General features: G+C 40.8%; 1 long non-coding RNA gene across 1 annotated transcript in view; it reads right to left on the bottom strand.

Annotated features, from left to right (window-relative positions):
- Window positions 1-3,984: 3,984 nt before the first annotated feature.
- The window catches only part of LOC132659814 (uncharacterized), a 234,482-nt gene continuing 224,911 nt past the window's right edge, over window positions 3,985-13,555 (bottom strand). Inside the window, exon 3 of the long non-coding RNA XR_009600673.1 lies at window positions 3,985-12,293. This is a non-coding gene — a long non-coding RNA (uncharacterized LOC132659814). The remainder of the gene's footprint in view (window positions 12,294-13,555) is intronic.

Raw genomic sequence — 13,555 nt, 5'->3', positions numbered from 1 at the left:
CTGGCTTAGATCTCATATCCAACCCTAAACCAGTTCCTGTGACCAGGGGAAAGGAGACGTTTAGAATTGAACAGCCTGTGTTACACATCCAATCCATTCATGAGGAAGGTACTGGGAGAGGAGGTGATGGTGAGTCTGCCCTCTCCACCAAAGAAATGGTTGCCCCACAGAAAACCAGGCTCTTTCTTTCAAGAGGGCATATGGGATGCTGGGAATAACATAGATCTCCATTGTATTCTACTGCTTGTCTGCTTAATATTTGTATCACACTATCATACATACCATGAGAAAAACACTTTCAAAACAATCTCACTATGAACTCTTCTACTAACAACTAGAAGGACCCTATGTTCAAAAGAGACAAACCAAAGGTCTGTCCAATTACCATGTCCAGCTCCATGTTCGTTCAGCACCCTTGATTTCAGTCAAAGCAAGTCAGGTTCTAAAAGCTGTAACCACCTGTGAAATGAACCACCCAACACACTCCAGGGGATCTTCCCTACCCAGGGGCTGAACCTGAGTCTCCTGCATTGCAGGTATATTCTTACCATCTGAGCCACCAGGGGAGCCCATACCAAGACCTACCACTTAGAAACCACCTACAATGGCTACAGCCCCAAACATAGCATCTCCTGCCAGGCAAGGATTACAAAGATTCCCTATCCAGGCAATAAGGTGGCTTCCTCGGTCATTTACTCTAACTGCCCTGATTCTGTCCTCTGAGAAAATCATCCATGTCCATTGCTCCTTGTAATCATGAGAATATGAGAGAACTATATGAACTTCCTTGGTGGCTCAGATAGTAAATAATCTGCCTGCAATGCAGGAAAGTGAAGTCACTCAGTCGTGTCCAACTGTTTGCGACCCCGTGGACTGTAGCCTACCACGATCCTCCGTCCATGGGATTTTCTAGGCAAGAGTACTGGAGTGGGTTGCCGTTTCCTTCTCCAGGGGATCTTCCCAACCCAGAGATCGAACCTGAGTCTCCCACATTGTAGGCAGACGCTTTACCATCTGAGCCACCAGGGAAGTGGCAATGCAAGAAACCCAGGTTCAATCCCTGGGTCAGGAACATCCCTGGAGGAGGGCATGACAACCCACTCCAGTATTCTTGCCTGGAGAATTCCAAGGACAGAGGAGCCTGGTAGGCTACAGTCCATAGGTTGCAAAGAGTCAGACATGGCTGAGTGACTAACACTTTCACTTTTATCAAAGAATATTCGTGTCCTGAGGGCTTCCTTGCCATAACAGCCCAATTCTTGTTTATTAAATTTGGAGGGATGGGAAATCGCAGTCCTTGCAGAATAAGCACCTTAAAACTTCACTTCATCACTGAACAATAACCTTCTAGAAAACTCCACATACAAGCTATTGAAGTTAGAGAATTTGTCCAGGCGTGGTCTCTGAATCTAATTTAGGGTTCTCTTTCTACTTCTCTGTCTTACTGAGGTGCCCCCATGGCAGTCCATCCTCACAGTCCTCAATTGAAACTGTCGTCTCAGCAGCGTTCTCCCCTCTCCTCTCTGATTTCAGATGGTCTAGCTTAGACTGTGGCTGGTAGGTACCTTTATTATAATACTTTATCAAAAATCTTAAAAAGTAATCAAGAGGAGGTGGTATGTTTGAGGAGACGGGGAGCTTTCTGTACTTTTCTGTTCAATGATTCTGTGGACCTAAAACTGCTCTAAAAGGTAAATTAATTTCATTAATTTAAAAAAGACAATGTGGTACATATATACAATGAAATATTATTCAGCCATAAAAAATAAAATAATCCCATTTGCAGCATGATTTAGATTATCATACTAAATGAAAGAGAAAGACAAATATCATATGATATGGCTTATATGCATGCATGCTAAGTCACGTCAGTCATGTCTGACTCTGTGTGACCCTATGGACAGCAGCCTACCAGGCTCCTCTGTCCACGGGATTCTCCAGGCAAGAATACTGGAGTGGGTTGCCATTTCCTTCTCCAGTGGCTTATATACAGAATCTAAAAAATGATGCAAATGTATTGACGGAAAAGAATCACAGACTTAGAAAACTTACAGTTACCAAGGGGAAATCGGGGAGAGGGATAAATTGGGATTGATATATATACACTGAAAGTGAAAGTGAAGTCACTCAGTTGTGTCTGACTCTTTGCAACCCCATGGACCATAATCCCTACCTCTGTCCATGGGATTTTCTAGACAAGAGTACTGGTAACTTACTATATGTTAAATAGATAGTCAACAAGGACCTCCTATGTAGGACAGGGAACTCTGCTTAATCCTTGAAAACTGAGTGATAAAGATCAATATATTTGCATTTATTTGATATGAAATAACGTTCATAAAAATAAACCAACTCATCTAATTATTTTTTTAAGTAACCAACAAATTCCAAGTTTCCCACATTTTCCCATAAAACCTCTTACTTTTAAGAGGTCTTTTATTATTCACTCGCTCAGTTGCGTCCAACTGTTTGCAACCCCATGGACTTACAGTTTAGCAGCTATATTTCTGTACAAAGAAACTACAAGCAATGACGTTGTAAGAAGCTGTTTTGGTGTCACTGAATGAGCATTGCCACCTTCTCAGTCAGAACTGGGAGAATTCCCAGGGTCCTCACCCTGCCATGTTTCTGCCAATTTTATCCTTTAGCTTGTGTTATCTGCAATACCCCATTCCTAATACCAATTTCTCCACCAGTCAGAGTCTTCTGGTCATAAGCAAAAATGAAGCTCTAGTTAACAAACAAAAAAATAGGAAGTAACAACCAAAAAATATGGAAAAGAAAGATACAATTACATAAGAGAAATTAGGTGACAAACTCGAAGTCTCACAGACCTGCAGGAGGAGTTGGACCATCAGGCCTCTGGGAGGACAGAAATAGGGCAGTTACATGACTCATGATGGTAGAGAGCAACGGGCCATCTCTGCAGTGTTGCCTTCACAAAGAAACAACGCCCCCACCTCGTGTCATTTACTTCAAGACTCAAATTCATGAGAAAGAGAATGGGACTGGTTGAGCCTGAGTCACGTGCCCATTCCTGAATGAATCCAGATGAGACGAGAGATATTTTCTCTCTGATTGGCTAAGCCTACATCTTGGACTCATACTTAAACTCAGGGTCATGGACAAAATGGATTTCCTACAAGAAAGATAAACTCTGTCACCAGATAAAGGGGAAGGGATGGTAGGAATGCCTGCTTAATCAACCCCCGCTACAATATCCAGCATGGTACTTATTTATATTTTATTTTGTTGTTTATATGTCCAGTATGTATGTTTATATGTCTTGCCGGAGTTGATATTGCTTTAAACAAGGTTCCAGTGTCTATTTGCAAATGAGTCACATACAGCTCTCTCAATAGGTGTTTTTTAATTGTCAGCTTACAGTATTATTCATTCAAGATATACTAGCAGGGATCTTCTAGTAATATTGCCCAAAATTTTAACATGATGATATAGATTGCAGATAACATGTTAGGATAAGTGGTTTATCAAAGCACATCACATCACTCCCACTGAGGACTCATGAACTAAGGGTGGGAAGGGAGCAGTTCACTTTCAGGCTCTTCCCTCATCCTCACATTCACTCCATCACTCCACCCTACGTGTGTCACACTGAGAAAAGGACTTTTCCACAATCTGGATGGTTTTATTTCAGTAAGACCTGAATCCGGTAGTTTGAAATGTATACTGATACCCTTAGTATGAGAATTAAGTGTTTACCAATTAGGAGAATGGCTGGATGACACAGCCCTGCAGAAGACAGGCTGTGTGGAGTCATAATTCTCCAACACCCCCAACACACTAGTCAGTATGTGAAATGGGAAACATAATATCCACTTCAAGGTTGACATGAGGACTAAATCCAATAATGTTTATAAGGTCTTAGCACAGTTTACGATGTATGATAAAAGTCAATAAACAAGATAGCTTTTATTAAATCTGATCTGCCATTAGATTTGATATGTGAATATTTCCTGGGGATTTTTTTTTTATAATAGCCGCACATTATAAATAACCTAATAGAATAATCATGTGCGAATCTTTGCTACTTTGCTAGCTCTGATCACATTAACAGTGTACCATTGGTCTTATTAATGATGACCATGCTATCCCTTACGCAAATATTAAGTTTTGCCTTTTAGCCCTGGGCTCTTTATTGCTATGCACATTAACTTTGTACTGTTATAAAATTATTCTCTGTCATTCTTTATTTGTGCCCCTTTACGTGATTTTATACTAATAAGAACTCGTTGCATTTAGCAACCTTGCCATGGCCCCTAGAGCATGCCTTGCTACTGGCCCCTAGGCTCTGAAATTAAGCTGTAAAGTTTAAACATATAGTTTGCAAAACTTCTACAATCAGTCCCTACCTGTGCTCCTTTTCTGCTTTTCTTTTTCCTTTTGCATTCTTTCTGTTCCTCATACACCTGAGGGAGGCTGGACATCACCTGCCACGGCTCTCCTTGAACTGTGTCAACGTGGGACTAACTTGGGAACCACTGCAGACATTTATAAATGTGCCCAGTCAACAAATGATCTCATCTCACCTTTCCCTTATGCCAGGTCTTTCTGAGAAAGTTTTAAAGACCTCCAGAATGAAAAGATGAACTTTAAACAAAACTTTTCTTAACTCCTTGAGTGAGAAGCAAGTTATCTTATTATTATTACTTGAATGGTGATACTATTGGCAATATTATGCACATTCTGTTTCCAAACTTTGAAAATATTCACCCACCTATTCATTCCATAAATATTTGCTAAGTCTCCCCTTTACTCTAGACAAGAGAGACACAATAATGAATAATGCAGAGACCAGTCTATGCCCTTAACCCTGCACAAATGGTGGGGAAGACTGGTCAGTAATTAAACAAGCGATTACAGAGAAAGCAGTAAGCCACAGAAGACACTGAAGCAGCCACAGAAACATAGTAGGAAGCCTTAATACGAAGGGTATCAGGAAAGACTTCCCAGGTAAACTCCAGGATAAGTAGTGAGTCAGTTGCATTTGAAGTAGGGTGAAGGAGAGAAAGAGTGAAAGCAGGGGAAACAACGAAGGAGCTGAGCGCAGTAAACGCTCAGTAAATCCCTGCTGACTAAAAGAGAGAAAAAAGCAAGGCACGTTGGAGGAAATAAAGTAAGTTTACTGGTTTAATGAGTATATGCAGGGAAATCAGGCAAGATGAAGTCGAATTGATAAGGAGAGTCCAGATCACATAACTCACAGAAAAAGGAGTTAAGGCACTGCCTTTTAGGGCAATGGAGAGCTAGGGAAAAACTAGACGATGACTTGAATAGACTTTTGTTGTAGTAATACCACTTTTGCTGCAATAGAGAAAGTGAATTGGAAACAATACAGAAGATTAAGAGAACAATTAAAAGTCCATGGAGTAATTCAAGCAAGAGAGACAGTAGTTGGGATTAAGGTGTGTGGGAAATTGGATGGAACTGAGAAATATTTAGGGTTGTGCGAGAATGTCTTGGAGACACAGGATGATAAGAAGTACCAGGTAAAAGAGTCAAGGAGAAATCCCAAGTTACTGGCCTGGGCTACTGGGTGAACTCTTACTATTCACTGAGATAAGTAACATGGGAGAAAGAACAGGTTTGAAACAAAGGGTGATTTGCTCTGTACTGAGCTGGAGCTGCCTGTAGAACATCCAAAGTGAGACATCTTATAGGCATTTGGATAACTGGGTCTGAAATTTAGAAAACATACATATGTTGGAAATGAAGATCTGAAATTTGCCAGAACATGTGTGAGAAGTTAAACATAATGAAATGGGTGGATCATACAATTTAGGAGAGACTCTAACCAATGCCAAGAGTAAAAACCTGGGCAGAAGGAAATGAGCATGCAAAGAATTCTGAAATGAAATGGCCGGAGGGTTATGGAAAAAAACAAGAGTATATAATGTCCTGTCATCAATAAAGAAATTGTTTTTAAGATAAAGATATCATGGTTAACAAATGCTGGCCATGGGTTAAATATGATTATGCCTAGAAAGTATATATCCAGTGAATTTTGCAACAAGCTATCTCTTGGGACCTACAAGAGTAGATTCAGAAGTATAGCAGAAGTAAAACATAGATACTTTAGGCTGAAGAATGAGTGGGAGGTAAAAAAAAAATTTTTTTTAAAGGAAGCAGTAGCATAGACTTCTTATTTCAGGAAGATTTGCTGTGAAGAAAAAGAGAAAGATAAGTCAGGAGCCAAAGAAGATAGGGAGTCAGAGGAAGTGGCTTAAGCACAAATTGGAAAGAACCACAAAACAGAGTCATGCTAAACATACAGGGAAGAGCACAATGACTAGACTGAGCTCCCTGAAAAAAGCACAAGGGACAAGAACAAAGAACCAGTAAAGAGGGCAGATTTGGGAGAAGAGGCATGAATCATTTGGGAGTTGCTTGGGAGAGGAGACGTGAATCACAGGTAGATGAAGGAGAGCAAGATAGGTAGAGATGTAAGTGGTGGGGGGTTAGAGATAGGAGTTTGAAGGAGACGGTTAACAGCTTCCACTTCCACTGTAAAATACAGAGTGTGCTCAATGAATGAGAATAAGCAGAAGACTGGGGGGATGGTCAGGAAGCTGAAGGAGAATGGAGGCTTGAAAAAATTAGGCAAGCAGAGGATAATCAGGAAACACTGAGAGCCCGGGAGAAGTTGTAGATCTTAAAGTTGTACCAGTCTTTCTGGTTCTGTGATTTTAGTAGTTTTCACCACCCCAGAGAGAGGCAAAAAAAGAAGCAGGTAATTGGACCAACCGACCTAATTTACTTGCTCAGCTTCAGATGACAAATAGCTAACCCTCTTCCGGGCTTAGAGGGAGGAGTCAAATCTATAGATTTAGAGAGATTCACTTAAACTTGACATATTTCCTAAAATTATTTCCATCACCAAAGCCGTGAGAATGGGAGAAATAGGGGAAGCAGCTGTAGGTTAACAATTAGACCATAGTTCTGTCCTAAACAGCTCTGCCTCCTTCATCAAGTCACTGGGTCTTGATATCCTAATCTATACAATGAAAGGACTGTTGGAGGCTTCCCAGCCAGTGATCTAAGTCTCTGTGGAAACACTGCCACTCCTTTCTGCCAGGTGTGAGGGTATCTCCACAACATAAACACAAATGCAGGAAAGGTGATCCTAAGCCCCACAGCACAAACAACAGGAAGGAGGAAAAGTCTAGAAATCCTCTTATGTTGGAGAACAGAGATCCCTGTCTCCAAATCTATGTCTCGCCCACATTCAGAAACACCCTCAGATTAGGTTTGCCTATGAGAGATAAACTCTGTGGTGTCATCTAGAAAAAGAGTTTGATTGTTAGCATATCACAGGGGAAAAACAGTCCAAGAGGAGAAGACATGTTAGCCAACAAGATTTCCCAGACCTTGGTGTCACTCCACAATGAACTGACACACAGTGTAAAGCCAAATCAAAAACCTTAAAAAAAAAAAAAAAAAAAAAAAGATCGCCAGTCTATGTCTGACGCAGGATACAGCATGCTTGGGGCTGGTGCAGGGGATGACCCAGAGAGATGTTATGGGGAGGGAGGTGGCAGGGGGGTTCATGTTTGGGAACGCATGTAAGAATTAAATATTTTAAAATTTAAAAAAAATTAAAAAAAAAAAGGCAAAAATACACTTAAAAAAAAAAAGAGAGAGAGAGAGAGAGAAGAAGAAGAAAGTAAGCTTCCTAGAAACTCAGGCCAGAGAGTAGCAGAGGGATTTTTCTCTCATTCTCTTTCTCTGCCAGATGAGTTATTTCAGAACAACTGCGGAGTGCTGAACAGTAAGACATTCAAGGACCAAAACTCGAGAGTCCTTTTTTTCACCACAACACCCTCGGGTAGCTGTTCCCTGTCTCTGGCAGACAAAGTTATTTTCCAGCCGACTCCTGGAGGACCATCTATAAACAAATTAGAAATTTCAAAGGGTTTGTTTTCTGCCTTCTGGCTGCCAGTAGGGGCCACTCCCTTTGTGTCCTTCATATGAAAAAGTAATTTAACAAAGAAAAAAAGATAGCATGCCTCAGTTCAAAACAGACAAGCGCGTCCCCTCTCTCCCCCTCGCTTTCCTCACCCTCCCTCCGCCCATTGTCCTGTTTGGTCAGCTCTCTGTCAAAACAACTTTTATTGTATGCGGCTTTCAGCTCGCAGGGCGCCAAGAGCTTGAGAGACAAGCTGTTTTCCTCCAGCAATTCCATCAATAGGGAGAAAATGGAAATTGAGCGCTGATATATGGCTACTTCTCCATAACAAACAGGGGCAGTAAACGCCCACCCGGCTCTACAGGGTGAAGTTAAAAGTGGGCCCACTCCCCACCCAGCTCAGATTCAGAGCAAAGGAAGTATAGCCTCAAAACAGAAGCGATCTCTTGAAACATTTTGCAGCAGCTTGTCACAGGAAAGGCACAGGACATATTTTAATGGGGGGAAAAAAACCCAACATCAGGTCTGTCTTATACTAACTCAGAAGAGGAATTCAGCTCAGTATCTGGCAAAAACCTTCCCCCTCAACACATCCCAGAACCAGGTATTTAGATATAAGAATGCATTATATTCCAAAGGAGGAAGTCAGCAAAATTGTCCCCAGTTTACTCAAAAAGAAACCAAGACCTAAAGAGAAGGAAGGGTCTATGTATAGTCACACAGAAAACTGTCCTAAAGACAGGACAGAGTCACCGCTCCTTGCTTTATGTGGCCTGAAGTCAGCATACAAAAACTAAGGTCCTTTCCTGGGTTTTGGCTTGAAAAGTCAATTTTCTCATTATCATATTATTTTTCATTCTTTGGGATTGATTTGGGGCTTGGCAGACAGTCAAGAGCTGGAGAACATGAGGTTCGCAGATGCAGCTATTTCTAGCCTGCTGATACACTCCACTAATCATGGTTTAAGTGGCATGCCAAATTGAGACTTTGCTTTCTAGGTTTGCACTCTAAGGTGAAGAGGCCTTAAAAGCCTTCCTAGCACAGAGCATGTCATTTAAGAAAATTCCTGACTCAGGCAAACCAATTTGGAATTATTGGGAGTATGCCAATAGAGACAACAATACTGTGTGGCTAAATTTGGTTTTGTGTACTTTCTTTAAACATATACTTTGCATACCTTTTACTTCTAATTCTTTGTCTGCAGAACATCTGGATTCTGCAGGTAGATTTCCAGCAGTGAATTCCGCCTTGCGGGTCAAGGAAAGAAGGAAAATGACTTATAGGAGTAAAAAGCTTTGGAGCAGTCAGAACTCAAGCCTAGAATGCGTGTGTGTGCATGCATGTGGGTGAGTGAGGGAGTGACAGTCGCTCTGTCGTGTCCAACTCTTTGCGATCCCATGGACTGTAGCCCACCAGACTCCTCTGTCCAAGGGGATTCTCCAGGCAAGAATATTGGAGTGGGTTCCATGCCTTCCTCCAGAGGATCTTCTCAATCCAGGGACTGAACCCAGGTCTCCCACATTCCAGGCGGATTCTTGGCCATCTGAGCTGCCTGAGAAGCCCAGACTTGTGCGTATGTGTTTTCTGCTGGAGGAGTACAGACTGCTAGTGAATGAGGTCGAGACGCAGGACAGAGGTGTGACACCTCAATCTGGGTAAGGCTAAAACACCACCTCGTAGCCCTGATTAAGCGAAATCCTCAGAACAATGTTCCGGCCATGGGAAATGATACTAGCTTGCTCACTGCCCACTCTCAGCACTCCTTTCACTCACCCTCCATACGTATGTACGTTCCATACATACCCCCGAAAGCTTGCTTGGGAGCCAGTTGAGAAACAAATGCTATTTTAAATTCATTTCCTTTTTAAAAATAACATTCACAAGAAACACATTCCAAGTCTGTTTCTCATGAGCAATGTGAAGCCATCCCTTTCTGGCCACGTTAAGGAAAAGCCTAATCCTGGAAATACAGAAAAGGAGTTAGATTTCAACGACAGTATTTACAGCACTTGGGCAAAGATGACTGACCTAAGTTCAACTGACTAATGGAGAACAGACAAATATTCCTTCCCTTCCCCCAACAGCATAAAAAGCATACAGGATTATGCCAAAGCCAAGATTTAATAAGCCTAAACATGTGTAATATAAGGAAGAAGAAATGTAAACCACAGAGGGGGGTCTAGGTAGTGTATTCAATATCATACAGCAGTTTTACAAATTGTTTATTTCCTTTACCAGATGGGCCTTTTAAAATTTCCTCTCTGCGTACCTTAGGACCTAATGGCAAACCCACCTGAATCCCTTCCATCCTGCACAGCCCTTGCCGGGATCTCGGTCAGACGTGGTACAGGCAGGGTTAATACCAGCCTTGAACAGCCCTCTGCCCTGAGTAGGGTTATTAAACAGGACCATTTGACTCATAATTTGTTCTCCTCATGTTAAGTAGATTGCAATAACTCAGCTGTCCAGGATCTGTTTATCAATGCTCTGTGGCTTTCAGCAGCAAATATTTTATAACCACTAAGTAGATGTTCAGACCACTCATCAAATTAAAATCTCCTGTACTCAGAGCTGGTTTTATTATCACAACCCACCAACTAGAGAGCCCTGGAGAGGTGGTAACCCTGCCCCAGAGCCTGTCAGGCTTAGCCAGATCCTCATTTTGGGAAATTCTCTTCCCTAAATGACTCTAAGAGAAACTAGCCCACTTTCAGAAAATAACATTGCAGAGATTCTTCATCGGCCCAAACTGTCTTAGTAAATGGCCATCTTATTAAGTTTTATTGTCTCTCTCATATGCATTCTAACAAAAGTGAAATGGGGGTATATGTCATAAAGAGGAATGGAGATGAAGGAAGATGTGGATGAGAAGAAAGCAAGAGAGAAATAAAGGAGAGAAAACAGAGAAGTTTAACAAGGGTGAGAAAACAGAGACGTTTAAGAAGGGTGAAAGAAAGGCAGGTAGATGGATCCTACTACAGGTTGCATTATATTGATGTTGATGCTGAATCCCTAAAAGCAGACCATTTGAAATTAAAAAGGAAATTATTATTGCCATAGATGTGCTTTCTCCATAATAATCTTTTTTTTTTTTTTTAATGAGCTGCAGTGTTACTGGTATTTTCCATTTAGGATGTAAGGTACTATCCCCCCCAAGCAGGTATACAGTAGTTTATTGTAAAACTGCAGAATATCTGACCAGTTGTTAAAGAATTAGTAATGAAACCAAGTCCATTGACCTATCATGCTGATAAGAACCTATTAAATAATGTCACGTCTAAAATAATACAAAGTAGAATATTAACATACTTTATTTTCATTATTAAATGAAATCCACATGTTGAAAAAAAAATGCTTGTGATCCAACTTTTGAAACAAACTTCTTGTACTTTTCAGCGACATAAATACATGAATTGCCCGTATTGACTAAGCTTAAGTTGGGAGACTGTGCCTTGCAACCTTGTATGTGCAGTATTGTGTGCCTTGCAATACTGAATAATACTGATGTTGGTACTTAGTAGGGTTCTGTGGTTGGCTCAGCCTCCATCACTTACCTGCCTAGAACAGGAACGAGGTATAACTAGGAGGTGCTGTACAATAACCGTCCTTAAGTCTCTAGAGAACATGTGAGAAGCATTTGTCCAAAGGAATGGGGGCCACTGATAGTTAAAGACAACAAAGAGAGGGCAAGACTGACAAAAACACAACCACTGTCCAGAAAATCCTCTCTTCCCCCTATCTGTTCGTATTTTCGGTTACAATAGCCACATTAATCACAGAGTATTAGTCCTATCACTATGACAACTACTGAGAATCTCACAAAGAAAATGATTTACAATTAGAAGAGAAATAAAAGGATTGTTAGAAGAAATCTCTCCTAAAGAAATGATATTTAAGCTGAAACTGGAGTGGTAAACATGAATTTGACAAATTCCTTTGAGGTTGAAGGGACCCTAAATGTGAATTCTCTTAATTCTAAGGAATTTGGAAAATTCTGCTCTAATTTATATGTAGAAAGGAGCAAAAACTAAACAACAACAGAAGGCTGGAAAAGCTGCAGAATCATACTTTGAAACCCATCAGAAGAGGACACAAAGAAACTCAAGTGAACTGCACCCCAGAGAGTGAGGAATGCTTTCCAGGAGAAAAAGGACTGAGCACCGGTCTCATACCTGGCACAACTTCAGCAGGAGAAGAAATCCATCCATAGACTTAGCAGTCAAAATTCTAATGACCTTTTAATAGTCTCCTGTGGGAAGCATGATTGATTACGATTCAAAGAAGCTTCAGCAAGCCACAAGGCAAGTCTCCGATCACTCACCAGGTCTCTTCCATGGGTCTTCTCTCAGTGCTTGGGAGCAGTGACCTAAACAGAAGGAGAGGACATTTGCGAGAGATGCCCCTTGAGATGGAGTCTATTTCTATCCATCTATCTATCCATCTATCTGTCATAGATTTGTATGTATACACTCACATACATATTTGTTTTATATAACATAATATGTATTATACACACACGTATGATTTCCTAATGGGATATTATAGATTCTATTTACACAGAAACATGTTTTTCTCTAACAAACTTTTTATTAAAACCAAAACAGAAACATTGATTATGGTATTTATAATATATATAGTGGTAAAGTATAAAATGATAAGAATACAAGGTGTGGAAAGATATAAAGGGAATTGTTCTATTCAAGGTACTTATGCTGTTCATTAAAGGAGATGACAATTAAATAATTCATATTGTACACTCCAAAGCAATTACTAACAGCAAATTTAACACAAAGAATTATGAAGATAATACATAAACGGAAATGGGATACTAAAACAAGTGCAATTTGCTCCAGAGAGGAGGAAAAAGTAGAGGAACACATGGGTTAAATATAAAACAATAACATGGGAGACTTCCACGCAGCTATACCAATAACGATATTATGTGTAAATGAACTAAACATGTATATTAAGTGGTAGAAATGATTAGTTTGGATTAAAATAAATCAAGAGCAACATCATGCTGCTTCTAAGAAACATATTTTAATTACGAGCATAAACAGATTGAAAGTGAAGGGAGGGGGAAAGATACAGGGTATAGTAGATAATCGCTGGAGAAGGCTACCATCAATCCTACCTTGCAGATAAGCCTACTGTCTCTCACATCAAAAGGTACAGTCTAATACCCCTCCCCTGGAAACCAAACTGGCTTTACTGACTTATTTAATGAATTGAATACTACAGACATAACATTCTGGTGCCACTGAAGCTACTTTATCACAAGCAGACAGCTTCTGCCTGAGGTGCTTAGAACGCTTACTTTCTAGATATTGCTTTTGAAAGACCAAGCACCCTGCAGTGAGAAGCCTGGGTCCTCCCCTGTGGAATCAGGTAAAGGGGAGAAAAGGGACAAGAATTATACTACATGAGATCTCCCCACATGGAGAAAAACATCTGGAAGAGAAATATTGCTCAAAAAAATTCCCTTTGTTCCCCTCCCCCTGCCTTAACATATTGGGCTTAATCATGAAGTATGTAGTCAGTTGGGGATGGGGGGCAGCTGGCTATTATTCTGGGGTGAAGACAGGTGTCTATCAGAAGAGTGGGCTTCCCAAGTGGGTCCGTGGTAAA

The sequence above is a fragment of the Ovis aries genome, chromosome 5, assembly GCF_016772045.2.
Source record: "Ovis aries strain OAR_USU_Benz2616 breed Rambouillet chromosome 5, ARS-UI_Ramb_v3.0, whole genome shotgun sequence".
NCBI classification, from domain to species: Eukaryota; Metazoa; Chordata; class Mammalia; order Artiodactyla; family Bovidae; genus Ovis; species Ovis aries.
This window is presented reverse-complemented; position numbering and strand designations above follow the sequence as displayed.